Raw genomic sequence first — 26,845 nt, 5'->3', positions numbered from 1 at the left:
TTGAATGTTATTGGGAGCTCTGCCCTGAAGCCTATAAACAGCAGTTTGAAACCAGAAGGTTCTCTGAGACCTTTCCTTAAGACCAGCTGCAATTCTGATGTGACCACTCATTGTTCTGGAAAAAGCAGCTTATTTAACCCATTTAGCCACCTTTTGGACTGTCCCTTTACAAAGCTGTTTCTGTCCTGCATAGGCAGGGACTCCAGGCCCAGCTGTGGGGCGGCTGAATTAATAAAAGGATACTGAGCCCACATTCCCTAAAGACTAGCAGATTTCTATGCGGATTCCATTCTAACAGCGTGACCTCTGGCCTTTGACATGACAGCTGGAGTTCAGATCTGTTGACTCTGAGAGGACAGCTTAGGAAGAATGTTCTCAAAGTTTTATTGGTGAGAAACGTGGATCTACATGGCCTGTACCTTCTCTGAATTTGTAATTAACATTTTCAAGCACCTGGAATTTAATAAGCACTGAATGTGGTGCTGACTTTTGTTTTGCTTAGTCTCAGTAATACCAGATATTTGTGTTATTTCTGGTCTACAGAGACAGAAACAGACAGCCTGCGAGGATATAGGTGTCTGACAATTTAGGAAGACTGAAGCGACTTAGCAGCAGCAGCAGCAGCAGTGGGTTTTATCTCTGGCTGCATATTTGGTTTACCTTTAAAGCTTTTTTAAAATATATATTCCTAGGTTTAGGACAGATAAGTTAGAATGGAATCCCTGGAGGTGCCATTTTAAAAATAAACAAAACACTTTCCCTGATTATTCTAATTTACAGCAAGTGTTGTGAACCTTTGTCCTAATTTGCCTGATACTCATCCCTTACCAAGTCTTCCCAGGCTGCACTAGTGGTAAAGAATCTGCCTGCCAATTCAGGATATGCTAGAGATATGGGTTAGATCCCTGGGTCAGGAAGATTCCCCTAGAGGAGGAAATGATAACCCACTCTAGGATTCTTGTCTGGAGAATCCCATGGACAGAGGAACCAGGTGGGCTACAGTCCATGGGGTCACAAGGAGTTGGACATGACTAAGTGACTGATCATGAGTAGGAGCATCACTTATCAAATCCTGATCCTGCATCAGCTACATATACTTGAGTTAGAAACTTGTTAGAAGCCCAGACTATCAGGACTTTCCCAACCTGTTGTATCAGAACCTGAATTTTTAAAAAACCCTTAGGGAATTTCCTATTTGTATTGTTCTTGAAACTTTTGTATAAATCTAACATTCTTCTAAAATGAAAAGTGTTTATTAGGAAAAAAGAAAATCATGTTTGGGATACAAAGATCAAAACCTTCCCTCCAGTAGCTCAGTCCAGCAAGAGAGAAGCTTGTTAAAAGGTAATTTGCTAAGAGTTATAATGGAAGTAATGTAGAAAGTGCTGTCACTTTATGGAAGGAAATGAGAACTGCTCTGTGGAGGAATTAAAGAGAAAATTTCCTGGCTCATCTTGTGAGCTGTGGGTGAGCAGGTTTCTCCTCACCACCTTCAACATTGGGTTGGTGTTTTTTGGGGGGCTATGGCTTTGACAGCTGGAACACAAGGCCTCTCACCACTGTGTCATGTGCCCCACCATGCCCTCTGCCTCTGGGGCAGTGAGCATCCCTGCTGTTGCCACATTTCTGAGGGTGAGTTCCATGGAAGGAAGGCTGCCAGCTTCCTTTGCCTTCATATCACCTGCCCTGGGGCACTGGATCCCAGGCCTCCTCCTCTGACTGAGGCAGAGCACCAGCCACCTCATAAGCACCTTTTCAGCCAGGGTCCCAAGGGTGTGGCTTCATTTATCTGGGTTGCAGAATGAAGATGATGCAGAGGAGAGCCACAGCTGACTCTGATAATCTTGTTGCAACAGTGAGAGAATATCCTTTGTGAGATCAAGCCCTGATCCTTCAGAGTGGGAGCACTGACTCCAAGACCCTAGACTATCAGAGAACTAACCCTAGGGAGTATCAAATAGTGAGAACTCACACAAAGGAAACCTCTTGAATGCGAGAGGCATCACCCAACCAACCACCCTAGCACCCTGTGTAGGATGCCTCATCTAAACAAAAACAAAGCAAAAATACAAACTCAATGAACAGCAGATAGGGTTACCACCTCACTTAGCCTTCATCAGAGGAAAAACAAACAAACAAACACTTGACACAAATCTTACACAAACCACTGGACCAACCTTAGAAGGGCAGAAACCAAAAGGAAGAAAGAATTCAACCTTGAAGCCTGGGAAAAGGAGACCTCAAAAACAATAAGTTAAAAAAAAAAATAATGAAAAGACAGAGAAATACTACACAAATGAAGGAACAAACTAGAAACACAGAAGTCCAAATAAATGAAGAGGAAATAGGAAAACTACCTGAAAAAGAATTCAGAATAATGATAGTAAAGACGATCAAAGACCTTGAAAATAAAGTGGAGAAAAGGCAAGAATCAATTAACAAAGACCTAGAAGAAGTAAAGAATAAACATACAGAGACAAACAACACAATTATTGAAATTAAAAATACTCTAGAAGGAATCAATAGCAGAATATCTGAAGCAGAAGAACTAATCAGTGAGCTGGAAGATAAAATGTAAATAACTTCTGAAAAGCAGAATAAAGCAAAAAGAGTGAAAAGAACTGAGGATAGTCTCAGAGACCTCTGGGACAATATCAAATGCACCAACATTTGAATATAGGGGTCCCAGAAGAAGAAGAGAAAAAGAAAGGGTATGAGAAAATTTTTGAAGAGACTATAGTTGAAAATTTCTTCAACACGGAAAAGGAAATAGTCAATCAAGTTCAAGAGGCACAAAGAGTCCCATACAGGATAAACCCAAGGAGAAACACACCAAGACACATACTAGTCACACTAACAAAGACTAAACACAAAGAAAGAATATTAAAAGCAAGAAAGGAGAAGCAACAAGTAACATACAGTGGAAACCCCATATGTTTAACAGCTGATCTTTCAGCAGAAACTCTGCAGGCCAGAGGGGAATGGCAGGATATATTTAAAGCACTGAAAGGGAAAAATCTACAACCAATGAACGTTACTGTACTGGCAAGGATCTCATTCAAAATTGATGGAGAAATAAAAAGCTTTTCTGACAAGTGAAAGTTAACAGAATTCAGTACCACCAAACCAGCTTTACAACAAATGTTAAAGGGACTTATGCAGTCCAGAAATACAAGAGAAGAAAAGAGATCTACCAAATTAACCCCAAACAATTAAGAAAATGGCAATAGGAAGATATATATCAATAATTGCATTAAATGTAAATGGATTAAATGCTCCAACCAAAAGACAGATAGGCTGAATGGATACAAAAACAAGACCCATATATATGCTGTCTATAAGAAACCCACTTCAGACCTAAAGGCACACATAGACTGAAAGTGAGAGGATGGAAAAATGTTTCCATGCAAATGGGAAGCAAAAAAAAATGCTGGAGTAGCTATCCTCATACAGACAAAATAGACCTTAAAATAAAGAAGATTACAAGAGATTAGGAACGACACCACATAATGATCAAGGGATTAATCCAAGAGGAAGACATAACAATTGTAAATATCTATGCACCCAACATTGGAACACCTCAATACTTAAGACAAACACTAATAGACATAAAGGGAGAAATTGACAGTAACACAATAATAGTAGGTGACTTTAACTCCCCACTCACACCAATGCACAGATCGTTGAAACAGAAAAATCGATAAGGAAACACAAGTCTTAAATGGTACATTAGATGAGATGGATCTCATTGACATCTTCAGGCCATCCCATCCAAATGCTGAAGAATACACCTTTTCTTAAATGCACATGAAACATTCTCCAGGATAGATAACATCTTGGGTCACAAATCAAACCTCAGTAAATTTAAGAAAATTGAAATCATACAAGCATCTTCTCTGACCACAATGCTATGAGACTAGATGTCAATTACAAGAATAAAATTATAAGGAAGACAAACACATGGAGATTGAACAACACATTTCTTAAATAACCAGGTTACTGAGGAAATCAAAAGGGAAATCAAAACATTTCTAGAAAAAAATGACAATGAAAACAACTCAAAACCTATGGGATGCAGCAAAACAGTTCTCAGAGGGAAGTTTATAGCAACACAGCCCTATCTCAAGAAACAAGAAAAACATCAAATAGGCAACCTAACTTTACACCGAAAAAAACTGGAAAAAGAACAACAACAAAAATTCCCCAAATTAGTGGAAGGCAAGAAATCATAAAGATCTGAGCAGAAATAAATGAAAAAGAAATGAAAGGAACAATAGTAAAGATTAATAAAACTAAAAGCTGGTTCTTTGAGGAAATAAAATTGACAAGCATTTAGCCAGACTCATCAAGAAAAAAAGAGAGGAGAATCAAATCAACAAAATTAGAAATGAAAAAGGAGAGGTTACAACAGACAATGCAGAAGTACAAGGGATTTTAACAGACTATTATGAACAACTATATGGCAATAAAATGGATAACCTGGAAGAAATGGACAGATTCTTAACCAAGAAGAAGTAGAAATTATGAACAACACAATTGCAAGCACTGAAATTGAAGCTGTAGTCAAAAATCTCCCCCCAAAATAAAAACTCAGGACCAGCTGACTTCACAGCAGAATTCTATCAAACATTTAGAGAAGAGCTAATGTCTATCCTTCTAAAACTCTTTCAAAAAATTGCAGAGAAAGGAACACTTCCAAACTCATTTTACGAGGCCACCATTACCCTGATACCAAAACCAAACAAAGACAATGTGAAAAAAGAAAACTACAGGCCATTATCACTGATGACCATAGATGCAAAAATCCTCAACAAAATTTTAGCAAACAGAATTCAGCAACACATCAAAAAGCTAATACACCATGATCAAATTGGGTTTATTCCAGGAATGCAAGGATTCTTAAGTATATGCAAATCAATCAATGTGATACACCATATTGAAAGATAAAACTGAAAGATAAAAACCATATGATCATCTCAATAGATACAGAAAAAGCCTTTGACAAAATTCAGCACCCATTTAGGATTAAATTTATTCAAAAAATGGGCATAGAAGGAACCTACCTCAACATAGTTAAGGCCATATATGATGAGCCTACAGCAAACATTATTCTCAATGTTGAAAAAATGAAAGCATTCCCCCTAAGATCAGGAACAAGGGTGTCCACTTTCCACACTATTATTCAACATAGTTTTGGAAGTCCTAGCTACAGCAATCAGAAGAAAAAGAAATAAAAGGAATCCAGATTGGAAAAGAAGAAGTAAAGCTCTCAGTGTTTGCAGATGACATGATCCTCTACTCAGAAAACCCTAAAGATAGTATCAGAAAATTACTAGAGCTAATCAATGAATTTAGCAGTTGTAGGATACAAGAACAATACACAGAAATCACTTGCATTTCTATATTTTTCTATGAAAAATCAGAAAAAGAAATTAAGGAATCAATCCCATTTGCCATTGCAACAAAAATAATTAAATAGGAGTAACCTTACCTAAGGAGTCAAAAGAATCCTACACAGAAAATTATAAGACACTAATGAAAGAAATCAAAGATGACATAAGCAGATGGAGAGATATTCCATGTTCCTGGGTAGGAAGAGTCAATATTGTTTAAATGACTATACTACCAAACTCAATCTACAGATTTAATGTGATCACTATCAAATTACCAATGACATTTTTCACAGAACTCGAACAAAAAATTCCACAATTCATATGGAAACACAAAAGACCCTGAGTAGCCAAAGCAGCCTTGAGAAAGAATGGAACTGGAGGAATCAACCTTCTTGACTTCTGATTATACTACAAAGCTTCAGTCATCAAGACAGTATGCTACTAGCACAAAAACAGAAATATAGACCAATAGAACAAGATAAAAAGGCCAGAAATAAACCCATGTACCTATGGGTACCTTATTTTTGACAAAGGAGGCAAGAATGTACAATGGGGCAAAGACAGCCTCTTCCATAAATGGTGCTGGGAAGACTGGACAGCTACATGTAAAAGAATGAAATTAGAACACTTCCTAACACCATACACAAAGATAAACTAAAAATGGATTAAAGACCTAAATGTAAGAACAGAAAATATAAAACTCTTAGAGGACAACATAGGCATAACACTTGGTGACATAAAGTCAAACAAGATCCTCTATTACCCACCTCCTAGAGTAATGGAAATAAAAACAAAAGTAAACAAGTGGGACCTGATTAAACTTAAAAGCTTTTGCACAGCAAAGGAAACAGCAAGGTGAAAAGACAACCCTCAGAATGGGAGAGAATAATAGCAAATGACACTGACAAAGGATTAACTTTCAAAATACATAAGCAGCTCATACAACTCAATGCCAGAAAAACAAACAATTCAATCAAAAAGTGGGGAAAAGACAGAAACAGACGTTTCTCTGAAGAAGACATAGAGATGGCTTACAAACACATGAAAAGATGCTCAACATCACTCATTATTAGAGAAATGCAAATCAAAACTACAGTGAGATATCACCTCACACCGGTCAGAATGGCCATCATCAAAAAGTCCACAAACAATAAATGCTGGGGAGGGTGTGGAGTAAAGGGAACACTCTTGCACTGTTGGTGGGAATATAAATTGGTACAGCCACTATGGAAGACGGTATGAAGATTCCTTAAAAAATTAGGAATAAAACCACCATATGACCCAGCAATCCCACTCCTAGGCATATACCCTGAGGAAATAAAAATTGAAAAAGACACATGGGTCCCATTGTTCATTCCAGCACTATTTACAATAGCCAGAACATGGAAGCAACTTAGATGTCCATTGACAGATGAATGGAAAAAGAAGTTGTGGTGCATATACACAATGGAATATTACTCAGCCACAAAAGGGAACACATTTGAGTCAGTTCTAATGAGGTGGATGAAAACCTAGGACCCAGAGATAAATATCGTATTTTAACATGTATTTACGGAATCTAGAAGGATGGTAGTGAAGAACTTATTTACAGGGCAGCCGTAGAGAAACGGACATAGAAAATAGACTTATGGACATGGGGAGAGGGTGAGATGTATGGAAAGAGTAACATGGAAACTTACATTACCATATGTAAAATAGATGGCCAGTGGGAATTTGCTGCACAGCTCAGGAAACTCAAACAGGGGCTCTATATGTGTACTTACGGCTGATTCAGGTTGAGGTTCAACAGAAAACAACAAAATTCTATAAAGAAATTATCCTTCAATAAATAAATAAAAGAAGAAAATTGCCCAAGAAAGGTGACTTGAAGACATTCTGGGCACAGAGAAAGACACAAAGGACAATTCCTTTAAGAAAATTCTCTAATACGAAGGGAGTTTTAGAAAGAAACATAAAATTGAGTTTTGATGAAAATATAATGTTGAAAACATGGGTATATATTTTCAAAAAGATAATGCCAAACCCCAAACTGAAGATTGGTGCCAGACTGCTACTGCTGCTAAGTCACTTTGGTCGTGTCCGACTCTGTGCAACCCCATAGACGGCAGCCCACCAGGCTCCCCCGTCCCTGGGATTCTCCAGGCAAGAACACTGGAATGGGTTGCCATTTTCTTCTCCAGTGCACGAAAGTGAAAAGTGAAAGGGAAGTCACTCAGTCGTGTCCGACCCTTAGCATGGACTGCAGCCTACCAGGCTCCTTCATCCATGGGATTTTCCAGGCAAGAGTACTGGAGTGGGGTGCCATTGCCTTCTCCGAGTGCCAGACTAGAGATAATCTAATAATTAAAGGAAGACTTTCTTTCTCTTTTTTGAGGAAAGCAAAGTAATTAAGGACAATTAACCATTTGTAGCTAAATTAGGGCTCCTGAAGAGGATTGGGGACAGAATTTTTTGGAAGTTCTCTCTTTTGGAAATTCTTGTGACCCTGCTCTCTGGCATTTGTTAGTTTCTTTGAGGTGCTGTGCTTAACTTCTCAGGGCCTTTGAAGCTACTTGTTTTCTCTGCTGGCAAGCTGACCTCTTCTTCTTCTTTTTATTTAATTTTGATTGGCATATGGTTGCTTTACAATGTTATGTTATTTCCTGCTGTACAGCAAAGGGAATCAGCCATATGTATACATACATCACCTCAATTTTTTGGATTTCCTTCCCATTTATGACTTCTTACTCTACCCATGGCTAAGTCCTCCTCTTCCTTCAACTGGCATTCTGCCCAAAACTGCTTCTTCCACTTTACACTCTAGGTTGGGTACCATTCCTCTGGATTCCTATAACATCCTGTATAGGTCACATTACTATCAATTTTCTTTTTGTCTGTTTGTCTCATGAAACTGTAAGTACCTTGAAGGCAGGAGTCTTCAAATGGCTTCTGTGTCTCCAGAACTTCTCAAAGTTCTTGACTTAAGAAATTCTTAGAAATAACATGAAAAATGAAAGCAATAGCCTATCTTTGCCCATTGCTGACAGTGTCAAGATGGTCTTGGAGATGGCAATAATGGATTACAAGGCCTTCACATTGATAGCTGGGGAGAAATTTAGAGACTTCAACCTGTATATAACACATGGCTGGCATATAGCAGATTCCAAATAAATTTTAGGTGAGGGAAAGAATGAACACTTTCATTTAATATACAAAGGCTCTGATTTACATTATGTTAAGGACGTCTCTCTTAGCATATTGTTAGGTGAATATAAACTCAGACATGGATCATTACTCTTAAAGTAGCAATCATTTTTATGAACTCTAATTTTCAAAAATTTTTATTAAAGTATATAGTTCATTTACAATGTTGTGTTAGTTTCTGGCATACAGCAAAGTGAATCAGTTGTGTGTGTGTGTGTGTGTATATTTTCATTTTTCATTATGGTTTATTATAAGATACTGAATATAATTCCCTGTTCTGTGTGTTTCCTGAGACCTACCTTTGAGTGTTTAAGTTTCTCCTGCAGAGGTACGGGTCAGCAAGGGCCTGCCACAGGGGCAGGAGCTCTGGGTGCAGCAGCCCTGGGTATCACATAAGCTCCTCCTCTTAGAGGAGGTCACCATTAACCCCACCATAGACCTGCCAGAACTTACACAGAACTGGGGAAACAGACTCTTGGAGGGCACAAACCAAAGCTTGTGTGCTCCAGGATCCAGGAGAAAGGAACAGTGACCCCATAAGAGACTGACCCAGACTTGCCCGTGAGTGGCCAGGAGTCTCTTATGGAGATGTAGGTTGGTGGTGGCCTGCTACATGGTTGAGGGCACTGGAACCTTTTGAAGGAGGTCACTGTTACCTTCATTACCTCCACCATAGTTTGGCCTCAGGTCAAACAAAGGGGAGGGAAACCAGCCCTGCCCATCAGAACAAGACCCAGTTTCCCCCTCAGTCATTCTCTCCCATCAGGAAGCTTCCACAAGCTTCTTATCTTATCCATCAGAGGGCAGACAGAATGAAAACCACAATCACAGAAAACTAATCAAACTGATCACATGGACCATAGCTTTGTCTAACTCAATGAAACTATGAGCCATGCTATGTAGGGCCACCCAAGATGGATGGGTCATGGTGGAGAGTTCTGAAAAAAGTTGTCCACTAGAGAAGGGAATGGCAAACCACTTCAGTATTCTTGCCTTAAGAACCCCATAAACAGCATGAAAAGGCAAAAAGGACACCAAAAGATGAACTTCCCAGGTTGCTAGGTGCCCAATATGCTTCTGGGGGTAGAGTAGAGGAATAACTCCAGAAAGAATAAAGAGACAGAGCCAAAGCAAAAACAATACCCAGTTGTGGATGTGAATGCTGATAGAAGTAAAGTCTGATGCTATAAAGGAGAATATTGTATGGGAACCTGGAAAGTTAGGTCCATGAATCAAGGTAAATGGGAAGTGGTCAAACAGATGGCAAGAGTGAACATTGACATTTTAGGAATCAGTGAACTAAAATGGACTGGAATGGGTGAATTTAAATCAGATGACCATTGCATTTACTACTGTGGGAAAGGATCCCTTAGAATTAATGGAGTAGCCTTCACAGTCAACAAGAGTCTGAAATGCAGTACTTGGATGCAATCTCAAAAGTGATAGAATGATCTCTGTTTGTTTCCAAGGCAAACCATTCAGTATCACAGTAATCCAAGTCTATGCCCTGACCGGTAATGCTGAAGAAGCTGAACAGTTCTATGAAGACCTACAAGAACTTCTAGAACTAACACTGAAAAAAGATGTTCTTTTCATTATAGGGGACTGGAATGCAAAAGTAGGAAGTTAAGAGATACTTGGAGTAACAGGGAAATTTGGCCTTGGAGTACAAAATGAAGCAGGGCAAAGGCTAACAGAGTTTTGTCAGGAGAATGCAATGGTCATGACAATCACCCTCTTCCAACAACGCAAGAGAAGGCTCTACACATGGATTTCAGCAGCAGGTCAACACCGAAATCAGGTTGATTATGTTCTCTGCAGCCAAAGATGGGGAAACTCTATATATAAAGTCAGCAAAAACAAGACTGGGAGCAGACTGTGGCTCAGATCAAGAACTCCTTATTGCCAAATTCAGACTTAAATTGAAGTAGGTTAAACCCTTAGATCGTTCATGTATGACCTATGTCAAATCCCTTATGATTATACAGTGGAAGTGACAAATAGATTTAAGGGATTAGATCTGATAGAGTGCCTGACGAACTATGGACAGAGGTTTGTGACATTGTGCAGGAGACAGTGAGCAAGACCATCCCCAAGAAAAAGAAATGTAAAAAGGTAAAATGGTTGTCTGAGGAGGGCTTACATAGCTGAGTAAAAAGGAGAGGTGAAAGGCAAAGGAGAAAAGGAAAGATATACTCATTTGATTGTAGAGTTTCAAAAAATAGCAAGCGCAGATAAGAAAGCCTTCCTCAGTGATCAATGCCAAGAAATAGAGGAAAGAATAGAATGGGAAAGACTAGAGATCTCTTCAAGAAAATTAGAGATAACAAGGGAACTTTTTATGCAAAGACGGGCAAAATAAAGGACAGAAATGGTACGGACCTAACAGAAGCAGAAGATATTAAGAGATGGCAAAATACAGGGAAGAATTATACCAAAAAGATCTTTATGACCCAGATAATCATGATGGTGTGATCACTCACCTAGAGCCAGACATCCTGGAATGTGAAGTCCAGTGGGCCTCAGGAAATATCACTATGAACAAAGCTAGTGAAGGTGATAGAATTCCAGTTCAGCTATTTCAAATCCTAAAAGATGATGCTGTGAAAGTGCTGCTCTGCTGGAAAATTTGGAAAACTCAGCAGTGGCCACAGGACTGAAAAGAGTCAGTTTTCATTCCAGTCCCAAAGAAAGGCAATGCCAAAGAATGTTCAAACTACCACAAAATTGCACTCATCACACATTCTAGCAAATTAGCTTAAAATTCTCCAAGCCAGGCTTCAACAGTACATGAACCGTGAACTTCCAGATGTTCAAGCTGGATTTAGAAAAGGCAGAGGAACCAGAGATCAAATTGCCAACATTGATTGGATCATAGAAAAAGCAAGAGAGTTCCAGAAAAACATCTACTTCTGCTTTATTGACTATGCCTTTGACTGTGTGGATCACAACAAACTGTGGAAAATTCTTCAGGAGATGGGAATACTAGACCAGCTGACCTGCCTCCTGAGAAATCGGTATGCCTGTTAAGAAGCAACAGTTAGAACTGGACATGGAAGAATAGACTGATTCCAAGTCAGGAAAGGAGTATGTAAAGGCTGTATATTGTCACCCTGCTTATTTAACTTATTTGCAGAGTATATCATGAGAAACACCAGGCTGGATGAAGCACAAACTGGAATCAAGGTTGCCAGGAGATATATCAACAATCTCAGATATGCAGATGACACCACCCTTATGGCAGAAACCAAAGATGAACTAAAGAGTCTCTTGATGAAAGTGAAAGAGGAGAGTGAAAAAGTTGGCTTAAAACTCAACATTCAGAAAACTAAGATCATGGCATCCAGTCCCATCACTTCATGGCAAATAGATGGGGAAACAGTCGGAACAGTCACAGGCTTTTTTTTTGAGGTCCAAAATCACTGCAGATGGTCACTGCAGCCATGAAATTCAAAGATGCTCCTTGGTAAAAGTTGTGACCAACCTAGATAGCATATTAAAAAGCAGAGATGTTACTTTGCCCTCAAAGGTCCATCTAGTCAAAGCTATAGTTTTTCTAATAGTCATGTATGGATGTGAGATTTGGACTATAAAGAAAGCTGAACTCTGAAGAATTAATGCTTTTGAACTGTGGTGTTGGAGAAGTCTCTTGAGGAGGGTCCCTTGGACAACAGGAAATCAAAGCAGTCAATCTTAAACGAAATTTGTCCTGAATATTCATTGGAAGGACTGATGCTGAAGCTGAAACTCTAATACTTTGCATCCAAACACCTGATGCGAAAAACTGAGTCAGTGGAAAAAAACCATGATTTGGGGCAGGATTGAAGGCAGGAGGAGAAGGGGATGAAAGTGGATGAGATGGTTAGATAGCATCATGGACATGAGTTTGAGTAAACCCTGGGCCTTGGTGATGGTCATGGTTCGGCAGTCCATGGGGTCGCAAAGAGTCAGACATGACTGAGCGATTGAACTGAACTGAAGAGGATACTAAATACAGATCCCTGTGCTATACAGTATTTCCTTGTTGTTTATCTGTTCTGTATATGGTAGAAAAATGGGGAATGCTTCATGAGTTTGTGTGTTATCCTTGCATCGTACCATGATAATCATCTCTATATTATTCCAATTTTAGTGTATCTACTCAAGGTTAGCATTTGCCTCTAGTTAATCTGTACATGTCAGGTATTGGAAATGATTTATATGTACAATGTACAATATAGTCACATTTAATTCTCTGAAAACCCTGTAAGGCTTATGTTAGGTTTGGTGACATAGATTTGAACCTCAGAGGTGTATGATTGTAGAACTAATGCTTTTTTCCTAATCAGTGTTCTTTCTGCCCTTCTCTGCTGCCTCCATTTCTTTAGGAAGCAGCAGAAGCTCCTTGCGTCTTTCAGTTCAGTTCAGTCGCTCAGTCATGTCCGACTCTTTGTGACCCCATGAATCACAGCACGCCAGGCCTCCCTGTCCATCACTAACTCCGGGAGTTCACTCAAACTCATGTCCATCAAGTCGATGATGCCATCCAGCCATTTATCTTCCCAGAAATTGCATGGTTTGGAATCCAGGACTTGCACTTTGATTATTAATTTGTTGTGTGACCATAGACAAAGGAAGTAGATGCTTCCTCAGTCTCCACATTTATTAGATGGACCTATTTTACTATAGCAGGGGTCCATTTATTATGCTACCAATATTTAAAAGACTAACAGATACTGGACACTGTTTTAGGTTCTGAAGATTAAAAAGAACAGAAAAGGACAGACAACACCCATAGAACTACAGAGCTTATATTATGGTGATTATGGAAATTGAGGCTAAAAATAAACAAGTAAAGCAAAATCAAATAGTGATTAGTGCCAGAAAGCAAATAGAACAGGGTGACAAGAATGGATGGAGTAGATACGGGTGAAGATATCCATGGATGTGGTCGTTGGGCTGTCTCCTTCAGAAAGTGACATTTAAGTGGAGACCTGTAAATGAAGCAGACCTCAGCTATGAATACATTTGGAGGCTCAGATTTCTGGGCAGTGAAACACTCAGGGGAGAAATCCTAATGCCAGAAGAGCCCTTTTTGTTGGAGGCCACTGAGTCCAGTGTGGCTGGTGGGAAGAGAGTGGGAGGAGGTGAGACAGAGCTTGACAGGTCCAGGATATGGAGTCCCAGTCAGTGGTATAGACTGTTTCTCAAACGCTAGCTTGCAGATACTCCACAGAAATTCACGATGATGGTCTCATGTCTTTGATACCTTTGACATCTTAGATACTTCTTCCAACGTCTTTGCCACTTTTCATGTCTTTGGGAAAATCCTTCCTTAGGAGTCATTTCCCAGAATAGAAGCCAGAATCTTGCTTCCTCAGCCTCTTGTGCATCAAGGACTTGTATGACTCAGGCTCTGTTCATCAGAGGTGCAGAGGTAAGTCTTCCAATCAGAAATTAATGACAAGAAAAAGGCACCATGGAATTAATTCTGGCATTGATAGTGGCTGATACATTTCATCTACAGGGCCTGCCATACAGAGTTTTTAATATAGTATCTGGTGCACAGATCCTGTTAGCAAAAAGGGCTTGAGTGAGAATGCCTGGTGATGGCGGCAGGGCTGAGCACACAGCACTGTGTGTTTTTTGGTCTTGGGCCGGTTTGATGCTCTTATTTCAGTGCTGTTTCTGACTGCATAGCTTAGTTCTTTGGCCATCATGGAGGTTCTGTGAGTCTGTAATTCTCTTCCATAAATTTCTTTTTACTTAAATTTACTAGAGTGCATTTCTGTTTGCAATTCAAAGCCCTGTGCAGATGACCCCAACTTGAAATAAGAGTCAGAGAAATTTACTACCTGTATCTGAGAAGAATAAGATCTAGAGATTCATTTCAGCTTTAACTTCTTGGGCAAATTAGTGGCCACATGTTACCTGAAAACTGCTTATTTCAAAACCCTATGTCTCATATTTTTATTTGTAAAACTAGTATTTGTAAATGTATTCCAGTAATGAAAGCCTACTTTATTCTTTGCAGACATTAATGGAAAGACAGACTAATTATTCAGTTTTTTTTCTGGAAACTTCTTTATTGACCTCCCTTAACTTAAAGAGCAGGATGTTCAAAGATGCTACTTTCCCATTACACTTAAAGATCTCTCCAGGCTCCCAGATACATCATTGATGAGGTATACCTTATCTTGGACAACTCGCTAAGAGCATCCCTTCCCCCTTATAGGTAAAGATAAATAATTATTTAATTATTAACCACAATCTTAAATGTATACCCATTTTAAGAAAAAATTTTTGGTGTCTGTTTAGTCGTGATTATTCCAGTAATACACGAAACCAGTCTTTTATGAGGTCTCCTGTGTTGTATCTGAGAAAGGGCTTCTGAAATTTAAGTGATTCTTAATAGCTGTGCAGAAGAAAGGTGAAAATATGTTTATAATTATCACACCCCCATCTGTTCAGTAATTGTGTCAGGCTATTCCTGGAAGGGTTGTTATAGTTTCTGCTCTAAAACGGATTTCCATTTTTCTGCCACTCTGGCTGTCTCTCCACTCTGTTGAAGTTCTGAGTCTTTACTAACTCATGCCACTTTTGTTTTCTAGGATGTATTCTTTTTTTGTAGCTAAATTTGTTTTCTTTTTCATTGACATGTCAATTGGATGCAGTGTTCGTCACGATGATTGTACTAGTGAATAAAATCGCATCTCCAACATCTCAGTAGGTGAAAATGATGATGATTTCTTGGAAATATTTCACATATTGTTTACCTTAATGGGAAATGCTCATTGCTACAAATAGGAGGCAAAGACATATCCAGTTTTCTTGTTTAAAGGCCTTATCTCCCATGATACCAGTATACATATTTAAGAGTACTTATTTTGATTGTCATTTGAAAAGCATATTTTTGATTCAGTGTCTTTATGGGAGATTTAATCACTAGGCTTATACATATTTAGGTTTTGCCTTTGCTGAGGAATTTTAGAAACGTATTGCCTTGTTCATGCTTTGCTGGTAAGTTTTTGGTGAATACGTTTATGGTCACCTGAATGTTATTATCTAGAGATATTCTCTTTATGGATTTAGAGACACAATGCCTAGGGTGGAAAATTTTCATTCTGGAATATATTTTCTGGTTGTCACTATTCCTCCTTTTGTCTTATACATACATGATACACATTTTAAATTATGCATTATAGCTGGAGATGTGTGCTTGTTGTCTCATCAGGAAGATTTTGAGAAATTGAAAGGAAAGCTTTTAAATAGACATTGCTAGATGCTGGGAGTATGATAGTTTATTATTTTATTATGTTACTTTATATATGATTTTTTCTTTTAATAAAACATTAAAAAGAAGACATTATATCTTAGACTAGTATAACCCTATGACTTAGGCAATTCACCAGGCTTCACTGAGCTTCAGTATCCTAAACAAAGAAAATACATAAAGAAATAAATGCTCCATTTATAGGATTAAGATTTTGTCATGGAATGAATGCTCTAGTGTTCCAGTGTGGATTGTATTCTGAAATACTATTCACATGTTGAGTATTAATTATAGAAGGATTTTGTGCAAGTGTCACTTAACATTGATTAACCTAAAAAGAACTGGACAGAGATTTGTATAATTATGTTTTGTATTAGAATAACATAAGGTCATATAAGCCAGAAGAGGGCATGGGTTGCCTTTAGAAGGTGGTCATTTAGGAAATGGTGTAACACAACTAAGCATAACTTGGGGTGAGAAATTTTATCTTTTGTATTTGTCCAATAAATGGTGATCCTAGTTAAAAATAGATAACTTTTTTAATTGGGAGATTTCTTAATATTATTTCTTATTATTATATTAATATATTATTATCTTAATATATTGATATATATAAAGACATATATTAATATTAAGATATATTAATATTATTATCTTAATAATATTTCTTATTATTATCTTACTATTATCTTTCTTAAATTAATATCATGGTTAAAGTTTCATGGTTGAGTATCTCAAAATTAGCGCATCTGTCACTGTAGGTGAACAGGCTAGCTTCACAGAGAGTCTCATGATAATTTATATCTGCTCTAAAGGATTGATTTTGAAATAATCCATTATGAACATTTATCCAATTAATAACAGACAATATTTATTCAAAGTTTACTATATGCTTGGAAATGTGCACAATTGTCAACATAAATTATTGTATTTTTCTCATTGCCACATAAGAAAAAATGCTGTTATCTTTTGTTATACAGATGAGGCAGGTCATTATGGCTCAGAGGTTAAATATCTTGCCCAAGTTCATATAAACACAAAAATGATAGAATTAAGACTAGAACTTGCCATTCTAACTATAGAATGTATGGTCTTTACTATACCATATTGATCCTTCATAACAGTTATTTTAGCCTAGGCTTTTTTCTAAACTTTCTTTCTTTCTTTTTTTTTTTTTTTCCTGCCTCTCTTTTGTGTGCTTCTTTATTCAATCATATAAGCAAGTATACATCAGTATTTTACTATAATGGTCCAGAAAGTCTGTTTTTGAAGTGGAGAGAATTCAAATGAAAATGTATAAATACATATAGGTAATCATATTGTATTAATTTCCTTAGGACTACCATAACAAATGGGGCTTCCCCAATGGCTCAGCGGGTAAAGAATCCACCTGCAACGCAGGAGACTCAGGAGACATGGGTTCATCCCTGGGTCGGGAAGATCCTGGGAGGAGGAAACAGAGGAAACTAGGCTACAGTTGAAAGGGTCGCAAAGAGCTGGACAGAACTGAATGACTAGGAACGCACTCTCTGTTAACTCTGTTAGTCACTCAGTCATGTCTGGCTCATTGAGGCCCCATGGAGTGTAGTCCAGCAACTTTGTTTGTCCATGGAATTCTCTAGGCAAGAATACTGGAGAGGGTAGCCATTCCCTTCACCAGGGATCTTCCTGACCTAGGGATGGAACTGGGGTTTCCTGTATTGCAGTGGATTCTTTACCATCCGAGCCACCAGGGAAGCCCAAATTAGTAGACTACACTTATTAGAGCAGTTTTGGTGGTGGCAGTGATTAAGTCCCTAAGTTGTGTCCTACCCTTGTGACCCTATGGATTGTGGCCTGCCAGGCTCCTCTGCCCATGGGACTCCCAGGCAAGAATACTGGAGTGGGTTGCCATTTCCTTCTCCAGGGGATCTTCCCCACCCAGGGATCAAGACCAAGTCTCCTGCATTGCAGGTGGAATCTTTACCAAGAGAGCCACCAAGGAAGCCTGATCCACCAGCACACCCTGGGAAGCCCCTAAGCATGCACACACCATAACAAATATCACAAACTTGGTGGCTTAAAACAAGAGAAATATGTTTCCTCACATTTCTGGAGGCCAAAGAAGTCCAAAATCAATGTGCTGGCCAGGTTGATCCCTTCGGGGCCTCTGACAGAAAATCAGTGAATGGTTCTCCCTTAGCTTCTGGTGAGAGCGGGCAGTCCTTAGCATTCTTCGGCTTGCAGCTTCATAGCTCCAGCCCGGCCTCTGTCTTTGCATGGCATTTCCTTTGTCTTTCTACGTCTCAAATTTCCCTCTTTCATGCAGACACTGGTCTTTGGCTGTAGAGCCCACCTCAAATCCAAAGTGATTTCATCTTAGATTTTTAACTGAATTAATTACCATCTGCCAGTGAAAGTTGCTCTGTCATGTCTGACTCTTTGTGACACTATGGACTGTAGCCTCCCAGGCCCCTCTGTCCGTGGAATTGTCCAGGCCAGAATACTGGAGTGGGTAGCTGTTCCCTTCTCCAGGGGATCTTCCCAACCCAGGGATCAAACCCCGGTCCCCCACGTTGTGGGCAGATTTTTTACCAGCTGAGCCACCAGGGAAGCCCGAGTACTGGAGTCAGTAGCCTATCCCTTCTCCAGGGGATCTTACTGACCTGGGAATTGAACTGGGGTCTCCTGCATTGCAGGTAGATTCTTTACCATCTGCCAAGACCCTATTAACAAATAAATTTACATTCACAAGTACCAAAGGTTAGAATTTGGACATATCTTTTGGGGGTGCCACTATCTGTCCCACTACTTATTTTGAACATTTGTTTTAAAGAAGTAGGTAAAATAGTACAATGAAAACTTTGGTTTCAGACCATCTCAATTCTTGGATTGCTAAGCTGTAAGTGTATTTTAATAGAAGGATGCTATTTTATGTACATTATCTCAATGCCAGAGATATTCCCCAAAGATTTTAGACTTAAATTTTGTTTCCTTTCTGCTGTTTCACTAGTGAAACATATATGCAAATTGTCATTTACAGTTATTTCCTGAAAGTTTGATATTTGAAATTATTTTTAAGGGACACTAAATGGTAAAATATATATCTCAATGAGGGCTCCTTATTCTTATCTTAAAGCACTGATTAACATGACACAGAATGTTAGAACTAGATCTAGTGAAGAGATATTGAATTAAAAAAATTGAACTGACAAAGATATGTAAATAACATTTGATGATTGACCAAAATTTGGGTCATATAAAAGAGAAAAAGCCCAACTAAGCATCAAGAAATCTGGATTACATTCTCAGCATTTTACAAGCTGTCTACCTCTGCAGAATGGAACAGAAAAACAAATGAACAAACAAACAAACCAAAAAAAAGAAAAAAAAAACCCTTTTAAAGAACAAGAGGAATGTGGAGATAATCAGAGCAGGCAGATTGCTAAGAGCTTTGGAGAGGATGATTCATGAAGAAATGTGGAAATCAAAATTTGAGCAAAGTTCTGAAGATAAAAAAGGGGGAAAACCAAAGATGATAGGTGATCCATATATATTTAGCCCAGTCAATGTATTTTTTATGCAAACTTAGAAATGTTTGATTTGATCTTAATGTGTTTAGTGCTGCCATATTAGGGAGGAGATGCTAAGTTAGCAATGACCAGGTATATTGCTGATAAAGTATTAGTGAAAGATGGTTAAAGGAGCATAATTACAAAAAAATGCATGTCTACTTAAGCTATCTTGTTTTAATATAAAGCTTATACAAATTTATTTATTTGCCAAACTATTCAGGTAAATCAAGGTGTTTCCTTTGAGTGCACGGCGGCTGATTGGAGTTCTACAAAGACTTTCTTATGTGTAAAGAATACCCATGACAGATATCCCAATGATCACTTCATAAATGGGAGAGACAACTTAGGGAAATCTGCATACATTCAAGTTCCTTCTAATAGTTTCATCTGAATCTTGCCTACATCTGATGTGACGTGAGAGTGAATACCTGACTAAATTGTGGCATTTTCTGCTATACAATGACGGGAATCAGCTATATGTATACATATATCCCCTCCCTCTTGAACCTCCCTTCCACCCCTCCCCAACCTCCATCCCATGCATCTAGGTCATCATAGATCTCTTAGCTGAGCTCCCTGACTATACAGCAGGTTCCCACGAGCTATCTGTTTTATTCGTGGTAGTGTATAGATATCAATCCCAATCTCCCAGTTCATCCCACTCCCACTTCCCCCACCCCATGTCTACATGTCTGTTCTCTATGTCTGTGTCTCTATTCTTGTCCTGCAAATAGGTTCATCTATACCATATTTCTAGGTTCCATATATACATATCTATATACATTAGCTAAGCTAAACTGATGCTCAGTCATGTCTGACTCATTCTGACCCCATGGACTATACAGACCATAGAATTCTCCAGGTCAGAATACTGGAGTGGGTGGCCGTTCCCTTCTCCAGGGGATCTTCCCAACCCAGGGACTGAACCCAGGTCTCCCGCATTGCAGGCAGATTCTTTACCATCTGAGCGACTTAGGGAAGCCCAATATATATACATTACTATATATTTGTTTTCTCTTTCTGACTTAGTTCACTCTGTACAGCAGAAACTAACACAACATTGTAAAGCAACTATACCCTGATTTATAAAAGAGAAGGAAGAATGAGGAGTAGATGCTTGATAGGCAGTCAACAATTTCCATCACAATAAGCATGCAGCAGGATTGGTGGGAAGAGAGCTGCTGAAATACACATGCGGTGAAGTCTGGCGGCTGTAAGTGTCAACTGAGCCAAGGGCACAGTCAGTGTGGTTTACACGTTAATGGAGAATTTTCAGTGCGTTTGCTGGGTGGTGAACTAGTTAAGTGAAACTCTGTTTTGAGAACCTTTACTCCTCTAATTGAGCTTTAAAAGTACTACAAAGGCTCACACAAAATTCAGGGGGAAAGGATTTACGGAGCAAATTAGATTTGAGCTAACTTGCAAGGACAAGATAGCAGAAGGATTCATGATAACGTGAGTGTTTTTCTGGGGTCGAAACAACCATCAGTTCCTGGCATTTGTATCACAGGCTGAGAGATAAGGGGAGAGAAATTTACAGTGTTGATTTCAGGTCCCGAGAGGGCACTTCTGTGAGGACTGGCTCACCCAGTGGTGTAGCTGTGTTGTTCTTGGGTGGTCTTTTCCTGGGTGGCCATTGTCCTCTCACTTGAACGCGGTAAGTAAGACACAGATGTAAATATGACAGTCTTGGATAGTTTAATGCTGTGCCATTGCACGGTAGCACCTGTATACATATACACACATAGACACATTTAGCTTAATATCAGTTTATTTGAACAGATATGCTTTTGCAAAATAAGGTTAAATACTTAAAATAGTATGACTTTGTTATTATAAAAAACAAGTAGGATCTTATTTTCATTAATAATTTTGCCAAAATTCTGAGCCATGCTTATAAATATCAGTATTCTTAAAAACCTCAGATTATGTACTTTACGGGCTCTGCCAAAAATACCCTTTTGTTTACTAAGTGTGGTTTTGAAAACTTTTCCTTTTGTGTTCCTGACCTGTTCGGAGTGCTAGCTGTGAAACAGATGTACCTCCTCCCCCCATGCAGTTATGCAAGACTGTTTTCTTAAACCGTCAGCATCACACCACTCTTCTAAGTGGTTTGCACTATTTGCCAGTTGCCCCTGCTGTCAAAACAGAGCGCTGTAAAGTGGTTTCCAAGATCCTTTTTTCATTTTGCCCAATTTTTTTTTTTTTTTTTAATTTTAAAATCCCTCTAAGAAGCTTCACTCTACCTCAACTAACTTGTTTGATGCCATGGAGACAGTGAGAGAGAACTTATCTCAGGGGACAAGAACCAGGGTAGAATGGTGAAGAGCCATGGAATTGCTGTGGTTTCAACAGTATGTGGGAAATAGAATAATGCAAATATTGTGTGTAGACCATTCTTTCAAAAGGTTAACTGTGAGTGGAAAGAGACAGAGATTTTATTTAAGATGAAAGAGCTGTGACGGTATCTGTAAAGCCAGTGAAAGAAGGCAGACATTATAGAAGACGTGAGGAACTTGAAATATAGTGGTCCTGGTCACTCTTCCTGAAACAGAATTTCCCCTCAGTCTTTCATACCCTTGTTAATAGCGATAACTTGAATATATTGAATGTGTCACTCTGTCAGATGTTAGAGGAAAAGAACTATGAAGTTCTTATTCCTGCTTTTGGAATTTACAGTCATAGCGTATGGTGTAAGATTAGGGATCATTCCTTCGTAGGGATCACTCCTTCTTCGAGGGTGTTCTTTATTAAGGTTTTAATGTGGCTTTTTTTTTTTTTTCCCTGAGAGTCATGATTTAATACACCTATCGGAATCACATGGAGCGGAACTTCTTTTTAACCTTGGCATCAAGAACAGAAATAACCCCTGTTTTATAGGCTCTAGTCCTAGTAGTGGTTTATCAGACTTGCATTGTTCAAGCTGATAATAATGTTTAAAAAGGGTTGATATGATATCCAGCTAAATTCATGTAATGATCAGTTGTGTTATAATAGGATGGTTGGCTTGAGCCCAGAAAGAACTTTCAAAGGCAATGCAGAAATCTCCAGGTTAATGAGACTTCCCAATGAGTCAATTAATGCCTCCAAATGTTTATCGCAGTAGTCATTTAGTGGCTGCTACTAGTCTCAAATGTACACAAAATTCTAATGAAGACTAATAACAGAGTCTTAAAAAAAAAAAAGGAACAAATGAGAAAAAGCTTGTAGGTATTTTTGGAAATAGCCTTCATAATCTATAGTGAGTATTTGATAAATCACAGTATTAAAGAGTGTTTTCCATTTGTGGAGTGCCTTGTTGTTTATAGTTTATAAAACACTACAGTCAGTATTATTGCTTTTCACTACACAGGTGAGCCACAGGTAGAGGAGGTGTTACTATTATATTAGTATTTAACGGATTAGGAAATTGAGGCTCATCAATGTCAATAATAAAAGCTGACATGTTGAAGGCTTGTTATGTACCAGACATGGGGTTTGGAAATTTACAGGTAGTTTTATCTTTAACACTATCCTGTGCTATAAAGACTATGACTTAGATTTTGTGGTTGATAAAACTGAGAAGTGGTTAAATAACTTATCCCAGAGTATATGACTGGTAAATTAGTCATGACTTGAACCAAGGTGGACTGACCCAAGGACAGTTGGAAACTTTGAGTAATGCACTGCTTCTTTAAGCTCTTTACACATGAGTTTTCTTTCTTCTCTGTGGCTCTTATAACCTCTAATTATAGCAAACTGTCAAAAACAATTCATGACATAATACAGTTCTCTAAATACTCTCCAAGAAGTCAGTGGACTAAATATATTCATACTTTCAGTTGGCACATACGTTATTTTAGTGTCCACACAGTGACTGGTTCTTCTCTCAGGGTTTTTGTTTGTTTTTCATATTGGAGAATTAAAAGAGATACTATCTAATAAAGTAAATATTGGAACTTATCAACTGGAGTCAGTATATATTTTTCCTTTGGAAATATTCTGTATTCTATACCAAAAGAAATAAAATTCACTGTAGAAGTGATTTGTCATGAAATGTTTAAGAAACACATGATAAATTATATAGCACTTGACAAGCTCATTCTTAAAGATACTTAATGCAACTTTTAATTGGTATATATCAATATTATATAACTTTCTATGATATTATTTTCAAATATATCTGAGAAAAATGCTAAACGTATTGCTGTGTAATAATCTGGTTTTAATAGTTAACGGGTCATCTCTATCATGGGGGGGTTCCTCGGTGGCTCAGTGGTAAAGAATCTTGCAATGCAGGAGACACTGGAATCACAGGTTTGACCCCTGGGTTGGGAAGATCTCTTGGAGGATGGCATAGCAACCCACTCCAGTGTTCTTGCTTAGAGAATCCCATGGGCAGAGGAGCCTGGCGGGCTACAGTCCATAGGGTTGCAAAGATGTGGACACGACTGAAGCGACTGAGCATGCATGTGTGTGTCCCCGTCATGCCAGGAGGTTGTCTGGTCAGATGTGTAACTGTTGACTGGGACATTAGCTCATGTACTGCTTTGACCAACAGCCTCCACTGGGACAAGTAGTACATTCAGCTGTTGCTGGAATACGCTGTGAACTTTGCCTTATGATTTGAATGTAGTATAAGGTTGATGTTACTCAAAGGTTAATGTAGGGTAAACATCCATTTGTATGAACAACAGCTCTTATTCTTTAGAGGTGGGAAAGTTTTAGATGAAAGTTTAGCCTTAAATTGGTTTTCCAGTCATATCTGAAACAAGCAAGGAGAATATCAACAGAATACTTAAAAGTGAAAATGAGGAGATATATGTGTATTATTTAATTTTATTTTGGAAATAAATTATGATGTCACAATTCAGTTCAGTTCAGTCGCTCAGACTTGTCCAACTCTTTGCGACCCCATGAACCACAGCACACCATGCTTCCCTGTCCATTACCAACTGTCTGAGTCTACCCAAACCCATGTCCATTGAGTCAGTGATGCCATCCAACCATCTCATCCTCTGCCATCCACTTCTCTACCTGCCCTCAATCTTTCCCAGCATCAGGGCCTTTTCAAATGAGTCAGCTCTTTGTATCAGGTGGCCAGAGTATTGGAGTTTCAGCTCTAGCATCAGTCCTTCCAATGAACACCCAGGACTGATGTCCTTTAGGGTGGACTTGTTGGATCTCCTTGCAGTCCAAGGGGCTCTCAAGAGTCTTCTCCAACACCACAGTTCAAAAGCATCAATTCTTTGGCACTCAACTTTCTTCACAGTCCACCTCTAACATCCATACATGACTACTGGAAAAACCATAGCCTTGACTAGACGGACCTTTGTTGACAAAGTAATGTCTCTGCTTTTTAATATGTTGTCACAAGAGTTCCAAAACTAGTGCGAATTTCCACATATCCAACCCCCAGCTTGCCCTCTGATAACATCTTGTATAACTACAGTATGCCATCTTAATAAAAAATTGAAAAGAATAGTGGCCTGAATATCAACCAGTTTTGAAAACATTGAAATTTAATACCTTTTTCTCAATAGTAGATGAAAATTACTGAAACTTTCTGATACAACAAAAATCTATCTCAAAAAAAAAGCTTGTTTATTTTTTTTTAATTTAAATGGACTTTAAAAAACATTTATTTATTGTTATTATTTTTTTTGATGGTGCTGAGTGTTGCCCTGCACCGGCTTTCTCTAGTTGCAGTGAGCAGGGCCTTCTCTTCCTTGCAGTGTGGGTGCTTTTCATTGCTGTGGCTTCTCTTGTTGAGGAACACAGGCTCTAGGTGTGTGGGCTTCAGTATTTGTGGCACATGGGCTTAGATTGTTCCATGTGGAATCTTGAAGACCAGGGATCAAACCTATGTCCCCAGCATTGGCAGGTGGATTCCCATCCACTGTGCCACCAGGTAAGCCCTTGTTTATGTTTTATCTTAAAAATATATATATATATATTGAAGAAGGCAAAGTTTGTTTTTTTTTTAACTTTCACTTTTCAAAAAACAAAGTCTCTAAGAGTGCATCATTCTAATGTGCCACAATCTGTTTATACGTTTTCCACTGATAGACATTTAGGTTGCTTCTGTTTTTTATTTTGAATAACGGTTCTGAGAACTTTTGTGTATAATTGTTATGTTTTCAATTCTCTTGGGTATAAACCTCAGAGTAGCATTACTGGATTATATGGTAACTCTGTGTTTAATATTCTAAGGATCTGCCAAACTGTTCCCCAAAGTGGCCATGCTATTATATAATCTCACCTGCCATGCTTGAAGTTTCCAATTTCACCTCATTGTTGCCAGCAATTCTTAGTGTCTATCTTTTGGACATGGAACAACAGACTGGTTCCAAATAGGAAAAGGAGTACGTCAAGGCTGTATATTGTCACCCTGCTTATTTAACTCATATGCAGAGGACATCATGAGAAATGCTGGGCTGGAAGAAGCACAAGCTGTAATCAAGATTGCCAGGAGAAATATCAATAACCTCAGATATGCAGATGACACCACCCTTATGGCAGAAAGTGAAGAAGAACTAAAAAGCCTCTTGAGGAAAGTGAAAAAGGAGAGTGAAAAAGTTGGTTTAAAGCTCAACATTCAGAAAACGAAGATCATGGCGTCTGGTCCCATCACTTCATGGGAAATAGATGGGGAAACTAGAAATAGTGTCAGACTTTATTTTGGGGGGGCTCCAAAATCACTGCAGATGGTGATTGCAGCCATGAAATTAAAAGACGCTTACTCCTTGGAAGGAAATTTGTGACCAACCTAGATAGCATATTCAAAAGCAGAGACATTACTTTGCCAACAAAGGTCCGCCTAGTCAAGGCTATGGTTTTTCCAGTGGTCATGTATGGATGTGAGAGTTGGACTGTGAAGAAAGCTGAGTGACAAAGAATTGATGGTTTTGAACTGTGGCGTTGGGGAAGACTCTTGAGAGTCCCTTGGACTGCAAGGAGATCCAACCACTCCATTCTAAAGGAGATCAGCCCTGGGTGTTCCTTGGAAGTAATGATGCTAAAGCTGAAAGTCCAGTACTTTGGCCACCTCATGCAAAGAGTTGACTCATTGGAAAAGACTCTGATGCTGGGAGGGATTGGGGGCAGGAGGAGAAGGGGTCGACAGAGGATGAGATGGCTGGATGGCATCACCGACTCGATGGACGTGAGTTTGAGTGAACTCCGGGAGTTGGTGATGGACAGGGAAGCCTGTCGTGCTGCAATTCATGGGGTCACAAAGAGTCGGACACGACTGAGCGACTGAACTGACTGGTTGATCTTGTTGATTTTAGCCACATTAGCGACCATGAGTGGTATCTCTTTGTAGCTTTAATTTTCATTTCTCTGATGACTAATAGCACTGAACATCTTTTCAAGTGTTTAGTGGTCATTTGTTTATCTTCTTTGGAGAAGTGTCAGTTCAGATCTTTGCTAAGTTTTTCATTGGGCTTCTTTTTAATGTTGAGCTATTCTCTTATCAGAGG

At 38.8% G+C, this 26,845-nt stretch overlaps 1 protein-coding gene and 1 pseudogene across 16 annotated transcripts in view; one reads left to right on the top strand and one right to left on the bottom strand.

Moving 5' to 3' along the window:
- GULP1 (GULP PTB domain containing engulfment adaptor 1) overlaps positions 1-26,845 on the top strand; it is a 329,862-nt gene that overhangs the window by 53,217 nt on the left and 249,800 nt on the right. The window lies entirely within an intron of this gene.
- LOC138434855 (U6 spliceosomal RNA) lies at positions 12,627-12,727 on the bottom strand (annotated as a pseudogene).

This window comes from Ovis canadensis, chromosome 2 (genome assembly GCF_042477335.2).
Source record: "Ovis canadensis isolate MfBH-ARS-UI-01 breed Bighorn chromosome 2, ARS-UI_OviCan_v2, whole genome shotgun sequence".
NCBI lineage: Eukaryota > Metazoa > Chordata > Mammalia > Artiodactyla > Bovidae > Ovis > Ovis canadensis.
This window is presented reverse-complemented; position numbering and strand designations above follow the sequence as displayed.